The 22,743-nt window shown below is 39.7% G+C and overlaps 1 pseudogene; it reads left to right on the forward strand.

The window, feature by feature from the left end:
* The first annotated feature begins 6,459 nt into the window (after positions 1–6,459).
* Positions 6,460–22,743, forward strand: part of LOC105509894 — a 28,119-nt pseudogene continuing 11,835 nt past the window's right edge.

Below are 22,743 nucleotides of genomic sequence, written 5' to 3' on the forward strand. Positions count from 1 at the left end.
ACTCTCTTTAATTCTACGAAGGCTGATAGAGATGAAGAAGCTGCAGAAGAAAAGTTTGAAACTAGAATAAATTGGTTTTTGAGACTGAAGAAAAGAAGCCATCTCCATAACATAAAAGCACAAAATAAAGTAGTCAGTGCCTATGTAGAAGATCCAGTAAGTTATCCATATGATCTAGCTAAGATCATTGATGAAGATGGCTACACTACAAAACAGATTTTCAAAGTAGATGAAACATCTAATTCTGTTAGAAGAAGGTGCCATCTAAGACTTTCATAGCTAGAGAGGAGAAGTCAATCCCTGGCTTCAAAGCCTCAAAGAATAGGCTGACTCCCTTGTTAGAGGCTAATACAGCTGGTGACTAAGTTAAAGGCAATGCTCATTTACCATTTCAAAAGTCCTAGGTCCCTAAAGAATTATGCTAAATCTACTCTGCTAGTACTCTATAAGTGGATCAACAGAGCCTGAAAGATAGCCCATTTATTTGCAGCATGGTTTACCAAATATTCTACGGTCTACTAAATATTCTAAGCTAACTGTTGAGACCTACTGCTCAAAAAAAAAGATTCCTTTGAAAATACTACAGTTGATTGACAATGCACCTAGTTACCTACAAGATCTGATGGAAATCTACAATATGATTCATGTTGTTTTCATGCCTGCTAATACAACATCCATTCTGTAGTCCATGAATAATGGAATAATTTTGATGTTTGAGTCTTATTATTTAAAAAATATATTTTATAAGGCTAAAAGAATGATTCCTCTGATAAATGGGTCTAAACAAAGTAAGCTGAAAACCTTCTGACTAGGTTTCATCATTCTACATGGCATTAAGAACATTTGTGAGGCTGGGCACGGTGGCTCATGCCTGTAATCCCAGCACTTTGGGAGAGCAAGCCAGGCAGATCACGAGGTCAGGAGTTTGAGACCAGCCTGGCCCAACATAGTGAAGCTGCGTCTCTACTAAAAATACAAAAAATTAGCTAGGCATGATGGCGGGTGCCTATAATCCCAGCTACTCGGGAGGTTGAGGCAGGAGAATCGCTCGAACCTGGCAGGCAGAGGTTGCAGTGAGCCGAGATCACGCCATTGCACTCCAGCCCAGGCAACAGCGCGAGACTCCGTCTCAAAAAACAAAAAAACAAACAAACAAAAAAAATTGTGATTCACAAGAGAAGTTCAAAATAAAAACATTAATAGGAGTTTTGAAGAAGTTGATTCCAACTCTCATGAATGAAGAGTTCAAGATTTCAGGGTAGGAAGTCACTGCAGATGTGGTGGGAAAAAAACTGGAATTAGAAGTAGAGTCTGAAGATGAGACTGAATTGCTACAATACAACTTTTTAATGGATGAAAAGTTGCTTTTTGTGGATGAGCAAAGAAAGTGGTTTCTTGAGATGAAATCTGCTTTTGGTGAAGGCGCTGCATAAACATTGTTGAAATGACCACTGAGGATTTAGAATATTTCATAAACTTCGTCAATAAAGCGGTGACAAAGTTTGAGATTTTCGACTCCAAATTTGAAAGTAGTTCAACAGTGGGTAACATGCTATCAAACAGCATCACATGCTAAAAGAAAATCTTCAGTGAAAGGAAGAGTCAATCGATGAGACAAAATTAGTTGCTGTCTTGTTTTAAGAAAATACCACATCCATTCCAACCTTCAGCAACTATCACTCTTACCAGTCAGTAGCCATCCACATCAAGGCAAGACCCTTTACCAGGAAAAAATTATGACTGGCTGAAGACTCAGATGATTGTTAGCATTTTTTATCAATAAAGTATTTTTTAAATTAAGGTATGTACATTTTTTTAGATATAATTCTATTGCATATTTAATAGACTACAGTATAGTGTAAACCTAACTTTTATGTTGATATAGTTTGGCTGTGTCCCCACTCAAATCTCATCTTAAATAGTCGCTCCCATAATTCCCAGGTGTAGTGGGAGGGAACCAGTGGGAGGTAACTGAATCATGCGGGCGGGTTTTCTCTATGCTGCTCTCACGATAGTGAATAGGTCTCACAAGATCTGATGGTTTTAAAAACCAGAGTTTCCCTGCACACAATCTCTTGCCTGCTGCCATGTAAGATGGGCCTTTGCTCCTCCTTCACCTCCTCCATGATTGTGAGGCCTCCTCAGTTATGTGGAACTGTGAGTCCATTAAACCTCTTTTTCTTTACAAGTTACACAGTTTTGGGTATTTCTTCATAGCAGTATGAAAATTAACTAATATGCATTGGGAAACCAAAAAATTTGTGTGCCTTGCCTTATTGCCATATTCATTTTATTAAAGTTTCTGGAACTGAACTCACAATGTCTCTGAGGTATATTTTTATTAATTACTGCCACTTAAAAATTAGCAATCTTGTTTTTGTCTTTCAAAATATTTTTTAGTCTTAGATTATCATCATATTTGTTTGCTCTTGTTATTTTCTAATTGCATTTATTAAAAACTAAAATTACAGGTACAAGACTTAATAATTCAGAGCTCTTTCCATTCAGTCAGTACACGGCCTTAATATTATGTGGAAAGTATAGATCAGAAAGGAAAAGTATGAACTAGGAAGAAAGAAAAGCATTTGGATTAGTTAATAGAAATAGAAGGAGTGAAATTAGTAAATTGAGGACTAATTATTTAGGTCAGCTGGACCCTGAGGCAACACAGATACCTCTGGGGGGAAAAGACAAACATAGAGAGTAAACAGAGCTGAGGAATGACTTGTGTTCTTCTAATGACAAGAATGCTGATGGTCAAGAGGAGAATAAGAATCTGAATACAAGAGGTTGTAGGTCTTGGTCAAAGCTGCACAGCCCATATTTCATTCTCAGTTGTTTTAGCACTAGATCTTGCTTTTTATGTTAATAGCATCAAAATAAGAAAACTACATGTAAATAAAATAATAGTTGGGGCTGGAGTGACACACGTTCTATTGAGTTCCTCTTTGAGGAAAGGAGTTTGGGAAGAGGTACATGCTGAAGAAAAAAAAAGTGTCTTGAAAGGGAATTTAAATATAAAAGAGTCAACTTGAGCCTCTATTCCTGAGAGGACTTCCAGATACTTACTGCGTTGTTGTGCCTCTCTCTGATTTTGGTGGAATCAGTGTTAGCTAAAAGTAATGGAGTTAGAAATCCCTTGTCCCTGGGTTACTTTGGCAACAGTACTTGGAAAGAAACCCCAGAGACTAGTGAAATGGGAGAAGTTCCCTTATCCCACTTGCAGGGCGTGCAGCAGGGGTGTGGTCTGCCTCTTCAGTGCCCCACTGCTCAAATCCCTTAGGGGAAGCATGCAGATGAGCAGGTTGTGGGGAGCATTTTCAGGCTCCAATCCCACAGTAGTGCTAAAGTTTAAGTGTTCACAGCTCCCGAAGCCCCAGTGAACGTGTGTTACAGTGTGCTCTTTTAGCTTTACTGTCTGCAGGTGGCTTGTGTTAATCAGCTCAATTGGGTGGCTTGTGTTCATCAGCTCAGTTAGACCCTCTGCTTTATTACAAGGACAGAGGGCTTTCTGTATCCCGGGTTCTTGCCCTAGTGTCACACGTGGGCTTGGAGGATGGGTGCAAGGATTTTTTGAGTGGTGGAGGTAGCTCTCAGTGAGGTGGATGGGGAGCCAGAAAGGAGATGCCATGGGAAGGTGGTCTTCCACTCAGCAGCCAGATTCTACTCCAACCTCCCCCACCCAAGTTCCATGTCATCCCACCACTGACGGCCTGCGATGTGTGCTGGTGTCTGTTGGTGTGTTATTCTGTTCCTCTCAATGTCCAGCCACTCGTGTCTGTGCCTGCTAGGGTGTTGGCTTGTTATGGGCACAGGATGGGAGGCACGACAGGCCAGAGTGGTCTTGGAAAATGCAGCATTTGGGCATGAAAACAGGAATGAGTGTTCTCATTTAGGTCTGTGGGCACAGGCCCAAGGGTGGAGCCCTCGCCAGAGACCCCGCCCTACTCTACTCAGCACTTCCTGCCCTCCTCCCGTATCACTAGGAAACCTGGATTGGAAAAAGAGATGCTCGCTGGCCTGATACACTGTATGCAGTTCACAATGATTTAGACAGCCCAACGTTTGTATTGCTTTCCATGCCTACCATCACCCTGAGGCAGGCCAACCAGGCAGAGGAGTAGAGAGTAGCACAGTAAATCTACACTTACATCTTTCAGTTGATTTTTGTGAGACTGGATTATTCAAGTAACAGCTGAAATGTATGCATGCAGATCCAACTGGAAGAAAAAAATAACTGAAAAAGACTGAAGCATAGCACACATAGATAAATGACTAAATAAATATAAGAATCCAAAATAAAATGTATTGGGGTTCTGGCCCAAGATGTTAACACAATATTGCTATTATAGGTATGGATTTCTAAAACTAACAAGCTATAAGCAAATGATCACATATGCATTCCTTACGAATCACATCTCAAGACATTGAATGAATAGTATTGCTTTATCTCTTTATGTTCGGCATTGATTTTAGTGAGGGTTGAATACCCCATCTATACATAATGATTATTATGAATTTGGGGAGCAAACCTAACTTACAAATAGGAAAGGTAAAGATAAAATAAGTTGTTAATATTAAAAGAGGGTGTGATTTTTAAAATATTTTTTAAATGTGGATATTTGAGAGTTACCTTTAAAAGGAGTATGTAAATCTTAGGATAGAAATGTTGTAATATTTTCTAGCCTCGAGAAAGAGTTAGACATTTGGATTTTATTTGTACTTCTAAATTTCCCCTGACTGGGGTAAGGTTTAGTTTTTCATCCAACTGTATATCTCAGTGATGTACAAGGTGGAGGTAAAAGAGAGGGTGATGATGGCAAAGTAGTATCTTTGACAGAAAAAAGAAAGACGTCTTCTTTCTCTGTCCTGAAGTATGCTTCATGAATAAATAAGACCAATACCTGGATTAAGGTACAGTGGCCTCACTGCATCACATAACTTAAATTAAATAATCAAATTATTAAGTACAGTCATGCTCTGCATAATGATGTTTTGGTCAACAATGGACCACATCTACCATGGTAGTCCCATAAGATTATAATGGAGCTGAAAATTTCCTATCACCAAGTGATATGTTGATAATTCTGACCCTATGTAGACCTAGGCTAATGTGTCTTTGTGTCTTACATTTTAAGAAAAAGGTGTGAAAAACAAATAAATGTATAAACATTTTAAAAATAGATAAAAGTTATAAAATGAGGGCAGAAGGAAGAAGACATTTTTGTACAGCTGTACCACATGTTTTAATCTATGTTTTATTACAAAACGGTCAACAATTTAAGTTTATAAAGTTAAAAAGTTATAGTAAGCTAATTTATTATTGAAGGCAAAAGGTTTTAAATAAATGTAGTGTAGCCTAAGTGTACAGTGTTTATAAAATCTACAGTAGTGTACCGTGATGTCCTAGGTCTTCACATTCATTCACCCCTCACTCACTGACTCACCCAGAGCAACTTCTAGTCCTGTGAGGACCATTCATGAGTACCCTCCCTATACAATGGTACCATTTTTAATCATCCATATTGTATTTTTACTGTGTCTTTTCTATTTAGATACACACCATTATGTTCTAATTGCCTTCAGTGTTCAGTACAGTCACATGCTGTACAGGTTTGTAGCTTGGAGTAATAGGCTGTACCACAGAGTTTAGTTATGTAGTAGGTTACACCATGTAGATTTGTGTAAATACACTCTACAATGTTCACACAATGACAAAACTGCCACACAAAACTGTTCACACAATGACAAAATGAAGCATTTCTCAGAATGTATCACTGTTGATAAGTGACACATGACTGTATTTAACAATATTTTGTTTGACTAAAGCCTCCTGATTGACCTTCAAAAATTATTTACGTAGATGGAGAGGTAAAAAGCTTCTACCTCCTTTGATCCAAAAGAAAGTTTAAAAAGGGTGTAAGGCAATTTTTTCTGAGTGATGCCTAATTTTAGCTAAATTGTACACATATTTAGATACAATTCTTCCAGTTTCACTAAGTGTAGGTATTTTTCCAAGCAAAATCTCAGGAAGAGAGAAACAAGATTGAAAGATCTTCCTCTTCTGAAAGACCCATAAGTGTCACATGGACAGGTATCTATTTCTACTTTTTGATTCAGTTTTGTAGTGTGTCAGATAAATTGAGTAACAAGAGGTGTCATTTGAGGATCATACAGCACAATGTGTGGCTCTCATGGTACGCTACACTGATCCTGCCCTGTACTGACATAATCACATTTTATGCTTTTTGAGCCTCCAAGTTTAATACTAAGGGTATAAAGTTTGTTACCTTTTCTGCATATTTTATTAGCAAAAAGTTATATTACGCTGATCCAATTCCATATTTCAGAGATCCAGCTGCAAAGTTGCTGATGAAGCTACAACTTATTAGCTTAGCCAAATGCATTAACAAGCATTTAATCAATAATCAGGTTGCATATTTTAATGGAACCGGTGTAATGACGGTAATCATTTAAAAGTACACATCAAACAAATTTATGTTCATAATTTATTCTCAAGGGCAGGTTAATGCCATTTAGGCTATTATTTTCCCATCCTGGCCAACATGGTGAAACCTGCATCTACTAAAAACACAAAAATTAGCTGGCCATGGTGTCACGTGCCTGTAATCCCAGCTACTCGGGAGGCTGAGGCAGGAGAACCACTTGAACCCAGGAGGCGGAGGTTGCAGTAAGGCGAGATCAGGCCACTGCATTCCAGCCTGGCGACACAGCGAGACTCCATCAAAAAAAGAAAAAAAAAAGAGAAAAAAAGAAATAGATATTTATAAACTTAAAAACTGAAAAATAAGAAATAGATATTTATAAACTTAAAAACAGAAAAATATCAGAATTTTTATTTTGCAATTTTTGTTGTTTACTCCCCTTCTCCCCAAGAAAAGTCTTCGGAAGTTATGGATTGCCTTCTTTTAGCACAGAAGCTTCTTTTAGCACCCCTCACTCACTGACTCACCCAGAGCAACTTCCAGTCCTGTGAGGACCATTCATGAGTACCCTCCCTATACAATGGTACCATTTTGGCAGGTACCAGATGGGCAGGAGAACAATCCCCAAACCTATTCAACTATGAAGTTGTCAAACATAGCAGCTGGGGACCTTCTGGAAGAACATGATTGACAGAGACTCAGGAATGCAGACCCCTAGGTTTATACTGCTGCATGGTCGCACCATGGCTGATTGGTTTCTGACTAATAGGGTCAGTTGAATTGTTAAAAAATAGTTTATTCAATACACATGTTGACACAGTAAGTCTTCAAAGTATTACTGCAAAAATGTCAGAATGATTGGCTTAAAGAAGATTTTAAATTCTAGTATCTAATTCAGTAAGCCTCTATTAAATACTGCTATGTGTCAGAAACTATTTTCGATATTGGAGGTGGGGTGAGGATCCTGGTCCCTGTCTTTCAGGACCTTCTAATTTACTAGGGAAGACAGACGAATCCTAGAGTAGCTACTAGAATGTAGAATGATAATCACTAGACAATAACCCAGGGTTATAGAAAGCAAGGGGAGGGAAAATTCACTGTGACAGGAGTTGAAGGAAAAGGTGAAATTTGAGATGACCTTGAAGGCTAGAAAGAATGCTGACGTGGAAAGTTGGAAATAAAAAGCATTCTGGGCAGAGGGGAGAATATTAGAGCAGCATTCTTTATATTCCCTGAACATTGGAATCCTTTTTCATTGAAATGAGGAAAAAATTATTTTTGTCAAGGTTAAATATTGTATGTTTAGCACTACTTTCATTATATATATTTTTTACTTTTAAGAAAACAAAGCTGGCTGCTGCTAGAAATCAGTCTTGACATACTTCTGTTTTACTGATGGTTTTTGGAGGGCATTGTTGCCTATATTGTGTGCTTCAGCTCAAACCAGGAACCAGGCCTCAGCCATGTAGACGAGAGCAGAATAAATGAGGCAGATGTTTTACTGACTTCTTCTCATTTGAATCTACTCAGTGCAGAAGGGAGACGTTGTTTGCCTCAAATTATTTAAGTACCAGCATTTGTCACTCCTGTAATTCACTTACCACTACCAGATATGCAATTACTTTAACTGCAAACCACTTACATCTTAGTCAGTTCTACTGTCTAAAAATATGTCTGCTTTTATTTGAAGAGCTAAGACTGAAACTGTCACTTGGGACCATTCCAAAACTTTGCTAGTTGTGCACTTCAAGTGGAGCAATATTTAAATTAATTTTCCTTTTGAATTGTAAGAAAAATGATTACTCATATCATTTTAAATTTAACATTATCATTTTACAATATTTATTTAAAAATAAGAATTGAAAATTGAAGGGCCTGAAAGGCTACAAAGCTTACTCTGTTGTTGATCCTTGAGTTACAACTTTGACATACCTAAATGTATTCTTTCTTGATGATTTTCCCGAGGATTTGATCAACTTCAGTTTATACTGTAATCCTCACAGGTCAGCACTTGTGTTGACTTCCCTATTGTTGAAGGCACAGAGGCTCAGAAAACAATAATTATTCAGTGATTTATGCCTATTTTATATTAAATGTGGCCCTGCGAGATTGCATTTCACCATTCATGATCAAATAGAGAATGTCCAGAGAAGAGTTTATTAACCTAGGAACTGAGCGGGCTGACCCTTCTAGGTTTAGTTCAGGTGATGGATACTCAGAGTGGATTGAAAAATAGACGACCGAGGTGGGTGGATCATGAGGTGAGGAGATAGAGACCATCTTGGCCGACATGGTGAAATCCCATCTCTACTAAAAATACAACAATCAGCCAGGTGTGGTGGTGTTGGCTACTCAGGAGGCTGAGGCAGGATAATCGCTTGAACCCGGAGGTTCAAGTGGAAGGATGGGGTCTCTTTTGAAGTGTGTTTTGGGTGGGGGGTGATGCTGGCACTCCCTTGGCTGCCCCAGCTGGTGTCTCAGTATGTTGTGTGCCTCCCTGAGTCCACTGTCTCTGGGCCTTGTTCAGCACTGGGCCATGCCTAAGAGTTGCTGTCCTTGTGGCCTAGACTGCCTTTCAAGTTTACTTGGAGAAACACAGTGCTGTAGACCGTGGCAGTGAGGTTTGTGAGGACTTCAGTTCTCACTGCTGGGATCCATGATTCCCCTCTGGCCAGGGGATTTAATGCTCCCTCTGTGTATGGGGGTCAGCTGAGTTTGGTCTGGTTTTAGTTTCTGCTCTACCAGGACAGCACTGAGTTTAATGTCTCACAATTGCTGTGTTCTCCCTTCCTCTGTACCCATAGATGCTCTCTGCACCATGTGGCTGCTGCTAGGGGGTGGGTGGAGGGGAGGTGCGATGTCAATTCAGGAATGTTTATTCTATCTCTTCAGTGCCTCTTCCAGCAATATTTTTTTTTTTTTTTTTTTTTTTTTTTTGAGGCAGAGTCTCGCTCTGTCGCCCGGACTCGAGTGCAGTGGCCAGATCTCAGCTCACTGCAAGCTCCGCCTCCTGGGTTTACGCCATTCTCCTGCCTCAGCCTCCCGAGTAGCTGGGACTACAGGCGCCCGCCACCTCGCCCGGCTAGTTTTTGTATTTTTTTTAGTAGAGACGGGGTTTCACCGTGTTAGCCAGGATGGTCTCGATCTCCTGACCTCGTGATCCGCCCGTCTCGGCCTCCCAAAGTGCTGGGATTACAGGCTTGAGCCGCCGCGCCCGGCCTCTTCCAGCAATATTAAGTTAAAACAAGGTACTATGAGTGATCACTTGATTTTTAGTTCTTGTGAAGGTGTTTTTTTCTACGTAGATGGTGGTTAATTTGGTGTCCTTACTGGGGTGTGGGACATCGGTAGAACTTTCTATTCAGCCATCTTGCTCTACCCTCCTGTGGCTTTTCTTTTAACTGGATAAATATAGCCATCAAAATATTTCACAAGGTAAAGGAATAACCCATATCCCTCTACCATAATTAAATAGCACATTTTGGTTTTGCATATTCACTTTTTGTCTTTATTGCTGTGTGTGTGTGCATATATACATGTATATATATACACATACACAAATAGTTAGAATGCATTCACCATCTTGATATTCGCCTCTATATTGGTTTGCTAGGGCTGCCATAACAAAATACTACAGAGACATATGTTCTCACAGCTCTAGAGGCTGCAAGTCTGAGATCAAGGTGCCGGCAGGTTTGGTTTGTTTTCTCCTTGGCTTGCAGCTGGTTGCCTTCTTGCTGTGTCTTAACATGCTCATTCCTCTGAGTGTATGTGTGTCTTGTGTCGCTCTGTGCCTACATCTCCTCTTCTTAGAAGGACGACAGTCATATAGGATTAGGGCTCACCCTTAGGGCCTCATTTTACCTTATTACCTTTTTAAAGACCTAATCTCCTTTTAAAGACTTGTAGGACCTAAGAGATTAGGTCTTTAAAAAGGTACTCGGGGTTAGAATTTCAACACATGCATTTTGGGTTATGGGCACATTTCAGTCCATAACAGCCTCTTTCGATTTTTGTTTTTCACCATTTATTTTAACATCTGAAAGATTTTTTGTGGTCACCACTGTAGAAAGCATGTTTTATTTTATTTTTATTTTTATTCATTTATTTATTGTAATTATTATTATTTTTTTTTTTGAGACAGAGCCTGGCTCTGTTGCCCAGGCTGGAGTGCAGTGGCGCGATCTCAGCTCACTGCAAGCTCCGCCTCGCGGGTTCACACCATTCTCCTACCTCAGCCTCCCAAGTAGCTGGGACTATAGGCTCCTGCCACCATGCCTGGCTAATTCTTTTTGTATTTTTAGTAGAGACGGGGTTTCACCATGTTAGCCAGGATGGTCTCGATCTCCTGACCTTGTGATCCGCCCACCTCGGCCTCCCAAAGTGCTGGGATTACAGAAAGCATGTTTTGATGAGAGGCAAGGGTTCCATCTGTTTGATGTACAGAAATGTTCTTAATCGGTTCCGCATTATTGGGCAGTTTTGCTTATTTCCACTGTTGCTGTTGCAAATAATGCTTCACTGAGCATCTTTGTGCAATAGGCATTTTGTTTCTTCTCAATTATTTTCTTAGGATAAATCCCCAAGAGTGAGATTATTGGGTCATTTTTATGACTCGATATATTTTGCCGTATTGTTTTTCAAATGGGCTATGACAATTTTTACCCCTACCAGCGGTATGTTAACTATACAGCTTTATTATAATATGGGCATTTGTTGTTTTGGTTTAAATTTGCTAATTTAATATGTGTAAAATGTTATATTACTGCTGTCTTAATTTGCATTCCTTAAATTACTACTGAGATTATACACAGTTGGTTTTTGTCACAAATTCTAATGGTTCATATAAAATATCAGAAACCCTTTATTCAAGCGTTAATTTCAGAGGGCGAATTAATTCAAACTAATGTATTCATTTACAAAAGTATTTCAGCACACTTTTATTGAGCCCCATCTCTGTGCCAGGCACTATGTTAGGAGTGAAAAATACAAAGGCAAATAGGATCCTTGTGTCTAGAATAGGAGGTGCATGTTGGCTCTTACAATCACTTAGAAATTTTAAGGAAAGGCCAGGCGTGGTGGCTCACGCCTGTAATCCCAGCACTTTGGGAGGCCGAGGTGGGCGGATCATGAGGTCAGGAGATCGAGACCATCCTGGCTAAAACGGTGAAACCCCCTCTCTATTAAAAATACAAAAAATTAGCTGGTCGTGGTGGTGGGCGCCAGTAGTCCCAGCTACTCGGGAGGCTGAGGCAGAAGAATGACGTGAACCCAGGAGGCGGAGCTTGCAGTGAACCTAGATCGCGCCACTGCACTCCAGCCTAGGCGACAGAGCGAGACTCCGTCATTTTAAGGAAAAGAGAACTTTATAGGTATCCCACAGTGACACAGTGAAGTTAAAATTGATTAAGCCCTTGTGTCAGGATCCCACTGGAAATATATGGCACATTTGAAAAGAGTATTTATTAAGAGAGGTTAGGAAACGAACTATATAAAGGCAAGGTAACCAATGAGGATAGAATTATCCATGGTGGAAGCCTTGGAAACCATTATCACCCCTGGGTCTAAAGGAAAAATGGGAGGCAACCATTACTGGAATGAAGTGAGTTGAATAAGACGGGCCTTCACACAGGCTTAGTGGCTTTAGGTAGAGAAATATAGCCACTGCCCAACAATACCCACTGCTGACTCTCCAGTATTTTGCCAGAGGTCCCCATAATGAAACCCAAGTAAGAGCCAGAGGATAAGGGCCTGGATCAGCTGCCCAATAAGTCAGTCTTTCAGAGATTAAAACAAGCTAGAGAAAGGTAGAGAATGTATCTAGATGGGCAAACAGAGAATATCTGACATATCCTCTTTAACCTCCTCCCGCCACACCAAATAGGAATAAAACCATTTCATATCCAAACAGGTGAGTTTAAAACATCTATTTGAAACATCACCTAAAACAACTTGTTTGAAACTAGTAATGTGCAGCATCGCTTAGGGCAGATTTCCTTAATTCTGCAAGCCTCCAGTACATTTGCTGTTGCTAAATAACTGTTCAGATTTGGCAAGAAGCAGGAAAGGCAAGATGGAGAAATCTAATCAGAATTCATCAGGACCCATGTAGATATCTTAATAGTATAAGCCAAGTTGGAATAATTCGAATTAGAAAGTGACAGTTTCACTCAAGTTACCCTAAATCATGGAGTTGTTGTAATTTGCCATAGTAACTCTGCTCTGGTGATGTTTCTCTGGGCTACTAAGGTGTTACTAGTGATGCTGCACTTTCTCTCACAGTATCTTGGCTTCTCTCTCTTCATTTCCCAATATTTCCTTCTGCTACTACTAGAATCTGAATGTTTGTGTCCCTCCAGAATTCATATGTTGAAACCTGCATCCCAAGGTGATGGTGTGAAGAGGTGGGGCCTTGGGAGGCTGAGGTCGGCAGGTCACAAGGTCAGGAGATCAAGACCATCCTGGCCAACATGGTGAAACCCCATTTCTACTAAAAATACAAAAATTAGCTGGGCATGGTGGCACATGCCTATAGTCCCAGCTACTTGCGGTGGGGGGCGGGGGGAGGCAGGAGAATCGCTTGAACCTGGAGGCGGAGGTTGCAGTGATCCAAGATCGCGCCACTGCACTCCAGCCTGGCAACAGAGCGTGACTCCATCTCAAAAAAAAAAAAAAAAAAAAAGAGGTGGGGCCTTTGGGAGGTGATTGAGTTATGAGAGTGGTGTCCTCCTGAATTGAATTAGTGACCTTACAAAGGAGGACTGAGAGAGCATGTTTGCCCCTTCCACCATGTGAAGATGCAGTGAGAAGGTGCATTCAATGAGAAATGAGCCCTTACCAGAAACCAAATCTGCCAGTATGTTGGTCTTAGACTTTCCAGCCTCCAAAACTGTGAGAAATACATTTCTGTTATTTATAAGACACACAATTGATGGTATTTTTTGTAATAACAACCCAGGCAGACTAAGACAGCTACCAACAAGAAGATTTTCTTATTATTTATTCAGTTTCTAGCTAGAAAGAATTTGGCTGGTCTAGTTTGTTATTCAATGAGATTAACCATCCTTGAGTTAGGTGTTCCACTATTGATACAATCAATGCTATTTCTTTCTTAAAAAACAGCCCGATAATGTGTTAGCACAAAGCTAACTGTAAAACCATAAAATTTTCTCATCTGAAACAAATCTCACTCATATTCACACCAGTTGGGATTATCTGTTACTACTTTTTCTGGGATTCCATAGAATTTTGTATAAGTTTATTGAGATTTAACTTATGTACAATATTCTGTACATGCTTAAAGTACAAAAGTTGATGATTTTTGACATATGTATACACATGAGATCATCACCATACTGAAGATAATGAACACTTACATCAATGTCAAAAACTCTCTGTTATCCTATAGAGAGAGATATGACAAAGATCCTGCCTTCAAGGAAATTAATGTCTAATGAGAGACATGTAAACAACTTAAATTAGATGAGCAAGGCAGAATGAAATAGGGACTTGACACTGTACCACATACAATGCACTGTGCCTTTATGTTCTAGATTTTAAATTTATGAGACAAAGAATCTCATTTACTTGGTTTGGATCCTGTGCCCACCCCTGGATCAACAAACATAGCCAAGAGATCAAGATGCCACACTATAAACATGACCGCTTGTTGCCTGTTCACCTCTGCATATTGAGGCCATTCTCAGAGAAAGGATAATTGTAAGTTGGGGTGCCACTCTAAGAGGTGTTTATCATAGGATAATATAGGTTAAGAGACTTACCCAACACCTAGCAAAATATTAACCTTGTTCCCTTTTCTCCACTCTTTCACATCTGCCTTACACTATTGAACCTTCTGGCTGGTAGGAATTCTTACTGAGAGTCATTTGCCTTTCTCTAGGAATTTGAAAACCCTATTTTTTATTATCAATGTTATCTCTAAATTAGTTGCCCTTAATTTATCATCCATTTTTCAATTGTTCACTTTAGAGTTAATGCCACAAACTTTGCATGTCTACTTAATTCTAACCCTTAATGAAACACACACACACACACACACACACACACACACACACACACACACCCCTTCTCTCTTTAGGATTCTTTGTATGCCTATTTTTTGGTTTTTGTTTTGTTTTGTTTACTAGGCAATTACCATGAACAACTGCGGATACGACATAATGACTTTTTGGTGAAATATTCAGTTTGTACCAGTCTTCAATAGTTCTGAGGACTAGGAACAGAGAAAGTAGATTCTAGGGTTGTTCCTGTTTGGGCCCTTAAAGAAAATTAAAGAAAGAAAAATAAGAGACTGAGCATAAAATAAATTAGATTTTGTTTAGTCTGAAGATTATGAGGATCGGAGTCATCTTACCCATGGTTTTGAAAGGCACGAAAAATTTCTAAAAAGAGAATAGAGATTAGTTATTCTCTTTGTAGCAAATACACAGTACAAGGAACTGTACTTACATCAAAGCAAGACAGGTGTTCAGTTACAGGAAGGAACTTTTTGCTTGTTGTTGTAATAAATTGCCAGAATGGTAACTGAAGGTCATGTGGCGTTATCAGTTTCTTGTAAAGCTCCAGAAAAAGGCAAATAACCACTGATCCTTGTTGGATGATATATTGTACCAAAGCCAAGAAAATCAGGCAATCTCTCAAGCTTCTTACAAGTCTTCAATCTACTATTCCTCTTATGGCTTCTAGATGCTACCCCACCAATAGTGAGTATCACACAAAGCCTTCTCTGGAAAGAGATCTCATACTCTACTTTTCAGATCTTTTGCAGTTTAGCTGTGTCTCAAGTCAAGAAAACATTGACTCAATGAAATTTTTTTGTATTCACTTAGTTGCACAATGTACAAAAATTAGAGATGTTTTCAAATATATTTTATGTCATTTGTGGGACTAAGTTAACCTAAAGTTTGAAGTAATAATAGCACCTTTTTACAGCTCTCACCCTAGTTACTGAAATAATTATTACTAGAAAGAAAGAATTACCACAGTGGAGATAGTGGTTTAATAATAACTTGTAGTTCTTTACAGAGACTCAGGGAGTCCTGAGAGGCTCTCTCTCTCCTGCCTCCCCAAAGTCATTAAATGACACTAGGAAAAGAATTTGAATGTAAAAGCATTTAAATTGGCCTTTGGTGAAAAGCAGAAATATAATTGTGAGTTGAAGTTTTCATAGTGCTCCTCCTCCAAGCAACAACCAAAAAATAACAATAATAAAATAAAACTAAGATACTTCAGGAAGAAGAGGCCTACTCTCTCCCATATTCAGATGTTTTTCAAAAGACATTAGTAGCCCATGGAGCAAAGTATTTGTCCTCTGAGACACCATCCTTGCAGTGTTTGAGAGAGCTTTGTAATCTTAAGGACAATGCCACACATGAAAGAAAAAGGGAATATGGCAACTTCTGACAAAGCACTCGGAGTGGAGTCTACCACGGGGCCTTCAGAAACGTTAACATTTGACAGAGCTCTGTTAGACTGTGGGGTCCTCAAGGGCGGAGAAGTTGTTTGGTTTCCCTTACCAGAGAGGATTATGGGAAAGCAACATAATGCTTAAATTATAGCCTGAGAAAAATCCTAATTTGTGAGATATGACCATAGCTAACATGGATGCACTAGTGTTTTCCAAAGGCAAATGGCTTCATTCATCTATCACTTCCTAAGCACCTACTTCTGTGCCATGTAGTGTGCCAAGATCTAGGGAGTCACTTCTGATGAAGACATTGTTCCTGTCCTAGAAAACCTCAAATATTAGGGGAAGGGGGCAAGGACTGACTATAAACAGACCATTAAAATGCAGCTGGTTAGGTGTTGTGGGATGAGAAATATGGGGGCAATGGGATGGAGTGCCGGGGCCGGGGGGTGGGCAGGCACTTTGCCAGGGCTGAGCAGAGGGAAATGGATTTTGGAGAATTTGCTCTTTTATATGATTCATGCCATAAGGTCTCTCTGTTAGAATGACTAAGAAGTATTGAATAAATTTTAATTTTCTTTAATGTTTCAATTCTTTTTTATATTTAAGTTAAAATTATTTTTGTAATGCACCATTGCAAAATAAAAAAAGGCAGATTCCTCAAATTCCTTATTTAATAGGTAATTTCCTACATGAATGAGACAGCGTCAAATGTAACACATTCGTGCATTTGAAAAAAAATTACATATTAATGCCTCAAGGAGAATTAAAGCAAAAATTCACCAGACAAAACTTGGAAAATACTCCACGGAGGCCCACTGAGCTGCCCTTGCCAAGGCGAAGGACAGGTAATTTGCTGTGACTAATTGAAAAACATAAAGAACATTAATATGAAAAATGAAAGCATAATCCATGGTATAACAGGTAGTGAAACCATGCGCATAATTGATTACTCTTCAAGGTAACATGTTCCTTCCTTCCTTTCAGGAATCTTTTTCCTTTGGCCTAGTCTGTCTTAAAACCCTGCTAAAGCGATTTCACTTGAAAGGTCATAGGTGCAGCTGTTTCTATCCCGGTGGTCCAGATAGTGATACTAGGATGCTCATAATTTAGGAAAATAATTATTAAAGAAAATATTTTGAGATCTTGGTGTTGTTACAGTCTGCATCTGAATAACCTAAAATATTAAGACACAATGATTATAATATTAGTGGCTTTTGATTTGAAAATTATAGCGAGCCATCAAAAGACCTGGGGCTCAATCTCAGCTCCGCTGCATACTAGCTCTGTAAACCTGATAAGTCACTTACTTCCATTTAATTTTCAGTTTCTTCATCAGTCATATGGGGATAATAGCATCTTCTCTGCTTATTGTACAAGGTTGTGAAAACCAAATGAGAGAGCACTGGTGGAATCATATTGAAGATCATAAAGATTAAACATAAAAGTATTATTAGGATAATTCTGAATAATTGAATAATTTCTTTGTTGTTAGGTTAATCCATAACAGTTTATCAAAATGAATCAGTTTGCATATACTGTTCTTCTTGAAGTTCCAAGCAGAATAGAGCAAGTGGTGTCACTTTATAATACGGAAGCCTTTGATCTTCTGAAGACAGGCAATTCCATGGAAATTCTAAGTCGGCTGTGGGAACTTCTGAATTGCTCATTTTCCCAATCCCTAGCTTTAAGTGATAAACATAGAAGTAGATCCAGGGAATGTTCTGGGGTGTGAAGGCACATGAGTGACTTGCCAGTGTCTTTACCTCACCCTCTGCAACCATGCAGGGATAATCTACTTTAAAGTCTAGAAGGTGAAGCCAGGCGCGGTGGCTCACGCCTGTAATCCCAGCACTTCGAGAGGCTGGAGCGGGTGGATCACCTCAGGTCAGGAGTTCAAGATCAGCCTGGGAACATGGCGAAACCCCATCTCTACCAAAAATACAAAAATTAGCCGAGCGTGGTGGCCAAGCGCCTATAATCCCAGCTACCTGGGAGGCTGAAGCAGGAGAATCGTTTGAACCCGGGAGGTGGAGGTTGCAGTAAGCCGAGATTGCACCACTGCACTCCATCCTTGGTGACAGAATGAGACTCTTATCTCAAAAAAAAAAAAAAAAGTCTAGAAGGTGGCATGTTGTAGTAGTTAAGAGCAGGGAATTTAGTGGCAGGCAATTTTGGTTTTAGATCCTGGCTCTGCCATTTAATAGCTGTGTGATCTAGAGTGAGTTACTTCAAGGATCTGAGACTGACTTTCTGCATCAGTAAAATGGAGATGATAATAGTACAAAACTTATTTAGAGCTGTTGTGAGAATTGAATGTATGTAAAGAGCCTATGCGCTTTAGTGCTTAACCAATATTAACTATTTTTATTAGCCGTCAACAGCTGGGAGGGAAGAGAATAGTAGTAGGTTGTTTTAGATGAGAAGCATTACAGAGCACTGTGCAGATAAGAGTAATGGAGCTACAAAGATAAATAGAAACAGTGATTCAAAGCATAGCTCTGACGTCATAGAGTCTAGTTTCAGATTCCAGGTCCTCCAGCTCTACATGACCTTAGATGAGTAAGTTACCTCTCAATGCTTCACTTTAAAGCATGGGGATCATATTAATTGCAATTTCACAGGGTTGTTTAGAAGGATTAGTGATGTGATGCTTATAAAGTAGAGACAAGGATTGCCCCAATCTTGTGTGCCTGTTATAATTAACTATCCTAAGTAGTCTCTTGTTATTTCACCCTCCTTCACCCCTGGGAACAACTGTGATGTCCTAGACAGTCAGACCTCATGGGTTGAGCTTCACTGAGTTGGAATTAGTGCAAATGTGTTTGTAAACTTGTGTCTTCCTTTGCATTGTCTTTGAAGTATAGGTCTGGGTCTGCCCACAAGCCAAAAGTGTTACACATATATGATTAATTTATCAAAGGTATCAAAGTAATTAAATGGGGAAAATGACCTTTTCAACCAATACTGCTATACCAACTGTATACCTATACGGGGAAAAAGCCAACACTAACTTTTAACTTATGTCATATATAAAAATCAGCTCAGAATAGATAATAAATGTGCATAGATTCTAAATGGACCTAAATGTAAAACCTCAAACTCTGAAACATCTAGAAGAAAGTGTAAAAGAAAATATTTGTGGCCGGGCGTGGTGGCTCACACCTGTAATCCCAGCACTTTGGGAGGCCGAGGCGGGCGGATCACCTGAGGTCAGGAGTTTGAAACCAGCCTGGCCAACATGGCGAAACCCTGTCTCTATTAAAAAATACAAAAAATTAGCGAAGTGTGCTGGTAGGTGCCTGTAATCCCAGCTACTTGGGAGGCTGAGGCAGGACAATCGCTTGAACCCGGGAGGCGGAGGTTGCAGTGAATCAAGATCACATCATTGCACTCCAGCCTGGGCAACAGAGAGAGACTCCGTCTCAAAAATAAAAATAAATAAATAAATATAAATATTTGTGACTTTAGGATAGGCAAAAGTTTTGTATACAGAACACAATAAACACAAACATTAAAAAAATGATACATTTGATGTCAAAATTAAAAATGTTTGCCATTTGAAAGATACGGTCAAGAAAATGGGAAAGGAAGCCTTGGACTGGAGAAACTATTTACACCACTTCTATCAAAGTACTTGTATCCTCAACATATAAATCCCGCCTACAATTCATTAACAAGAAAATGACCAGTGCAAATCGACCAAAGATTTAAACCAAGACTTCACAAAAGAATAAAAGGAATGATGTGACCACAACTGAATTGAAAAGGGACATTGTCTGGGCTCCATAACATGCTGCTAGTTATGCTGTCAGTTGAGGGCATGAGCAGGGACAGAGGGCAGCCCTGTTTCTTAACCCTGTCTCTTACCATACATTTCTCCATTGTATCCTTTACTTTTGCTTCTCCTTACTCCATTTTTCCATGACAAAAAGGCTATGGAGGGCTCAAGCCCGGTGGCCTTTGTTCCAAAGCCATACAGCTAGTCCTAGGCAGAACCAGAAGCCAATGCTAGTCTTCCTGGTTCCGTGGATGCAGGCTCCTTCACTAGACCATGCAAACAGACTAATGAGAGTGTGAAATTGGGTGCCTTGGACCTAGTCAGATTTCTTTCTTCCCACTTTCAGATCCAAGTTGTATGGTACTTTGGAACTGGAAGCACAACAGAAGCAGAACCACATTTACATTTGAGATTTGTTTTCAAAGCAGATGTACAGTGTCATTTGCTGAGATCTCGTAGGTGTTTCTATTCCACCTTGAGCAGCAGAATTATACCTCAGCAGTTTGAACAAAGCTGGGTAATCACCATTGGCTTTTGGCTTCCAGAATCAAAGTCTACCTTTATATCACTGTAATACAATTATGCTCTCAAGTTGATGCTCCCGGCTACTTGAAAAGTTTTGTGAAAGTTCTTCCTCTCATCGGTCTGAAAAACAAATTGTGTCCCCCAGGAACTATCTGGAATCATCTGCCACTAACTAGCTGTGTGACCTTGGGCAGTCACATCCCTCTCTGGGCTTTGGTTTCCTCATGAGTAAAACTGGGGATTAAACTAGTTAATCTCTGAGGGCTTTGACATTTTCTACATTCTCCAGTTCCACAATTCTAAGTCAGCCTTAATATTGAAATGCCGCCAACATATATTTAGATGTTTTTTTTTTTTGCTGTTAATTTGCAGTCTCTGGGATTCCTCTGCCTTTGTTTATAGTTCTCTCTGAGCTGCCTTGCTGGTTTGAGTTTAAGATGCTATGTCTCATGTATAATTTGCCTGCTTACAATTTTGTTGTTCCCTGTGGATGGTGTCATATTTGAAAGGTGAAGGTGAGTGTATTCAGTACAGCAACAGAGCCACAGAGCCGTCCCTTCCTGACACTAAAGTCACGTGTTTCTCCAGTTCCTCATCCTCTGCCCCTCTTCCACTTTGCTTCATTGCTACATTTGGGTTTTATGATTACATCTGCAATAGCAGGCACAGATGTTTTTCTCACTCAATTGTATGGTTAATGGTAAAATGAATTTTTCCAGCAGATGCTCGCATGTGGGTGCTATCTTTTTCTCTCCTGACATATTTTCTACACAAACAGCAGATTGTGTGTCTGGTGTGCCTTGAGCCTAGCAAGAAAAGAATTCAAGCTGAATAACACTGGGCTGATTTTCAAGCTCCTAAAAAAATAATGCGGCCATTAAGTTTGACAAACTCTTCACAGCAGTCCTGCAGCTCCGATCAAGACCTGCAACTCCAGCCTTTGCCAGTTGTACTTGAGAAGGCTGAGAGCAAACATGTATCCTTAAAAGGGCCACGATATGAAGATGAAACAATATCAGTTTTAGAAGAGCTGGACTCAATTACTCTGTTACTTTGAATTCTGAAACCCAAGGCATGTAATTTAACCTCTGTTTCCTCATCTATGAGGCGAAGTGATAATACAAAGCTGGTGAGGATTATTGAGATAACTGCAAAGTAGCAGAGGTCCCTGCTTAAATCGAATCCATTTCCACTACTGAGTAAAAATGGCTAATTGGAGCTGATTGGCTAGAAGTCCATTCGCATGAGGGACTGAGAAGCGTCCAGGTAACAAGGCAGAACTGTGGAAAGATTAGGAGCTTGGTGTGGGGTTTCCCAACTTTGGCACTATTTAAATTATTGAAATGATTATATTAAATACACATATACACATACATAAACAAATATGCGGCCGGAATAAAAAATTAAGAAATAAATTGAAAACAAATTTCAAAAAACTGAAGAAAAAGATATTTTGGGCCAGATAATCATTTCATGTGGACCCCTGCCCTGTGCACTGCAGAATGCTTAACAGCAGTCCTGGCCTCTACCCACTAGATGGCAGTAGTTCATCCCTCCACTTCTGCCAACTAAAAATGTCTCCAGATATTGCCAAATGTGCCTAGGGAGGGTCGAGTATGAGGGATAGCCTCCAATGGAGAAGTACTACCTCAGAAGCACTGAATGTTGGCTTTACATTTTAGTTCTACTACTTACCCAAGGTCATGCAGCTAGTAACCATTTGTGCCTCAATGTATTCATCTGTAAAATGAGAATCTTAGCTAAATTGTAGAAAGGATGGTTGAGAGGACGAAAGTGATGGGTGGATATAAACTTTGATACTCCCTCCTTACTACCATAGGGCCTTTGCTTATTCCTTTACCCTTGTTTAAAATACACTGTTTCTCACACCCCATCTTTCTGTCTAGTTCACTTCAACTCATTCTTTAGATCTCAGCTCAAGCATCATTTTCTCAAGGGAGCCTTCCCTGATCCCTCAGACTGTATCAGAGTCCAAGACCCTCATAGCACTTGTTTATATTATCCACTATAACACTCAGGTGACCATTTCAATTACGTTAGTTGGGCTGCTAGACTGTAAACTTTATGAGGAGAGGTGCTATTTCTGGCTTGCTCACTGTTGTCTTGTCAGAGGTCAGGGCAGTTCCTGGAAGAGAAAAGCCGTCACTGAAAACTTATTGAAGGAAAGGAGGAGGGAAGAAGTGAAGAACTCAACACCAAGTTGCAAATATCATTCTAATTTAATTCCCCTAAGGAAGAGATCTAGACTGCTAACCTTAGCCCAGTGAAAGAAATACAGTGGCATCTGGGGAATGGTGTTGAGGACAGTCTGTCAGTGAAAGGGATTCGGTGGGCCCAATGCATGACTCTGTTCTTTTCAATTAACCGAGTCAGACAGATGGAGATCAACACTAGCATCTTTATTACTAAACACAGCTGGTTTTGGAGAATATGTTTCAACTGTGCAGGAAAAAGTGACCCTCCTAATTCTACATCCCACAATTAGCTAGACTTGCCTAGTCATAAGCACCACTGAACAAATGTGGTACATCTCCTCCAACAAA

This window comes from Colobus angolensis, unplaced genomic scaffold, assembly GCF_000951035.1.
Source record: "Colobus angolensis palliatus isolate OR3802 unplaced genomic scaffold, Cang.pa_1.0 Scaffold180, whole genome shotgun sequence".
NCBI classification, from domain to species: Eukaryota; Metazoa; Chordata; class Mammalia; order Primates; family Cercopithecidae; genus Colobus; species Colobus angolensis.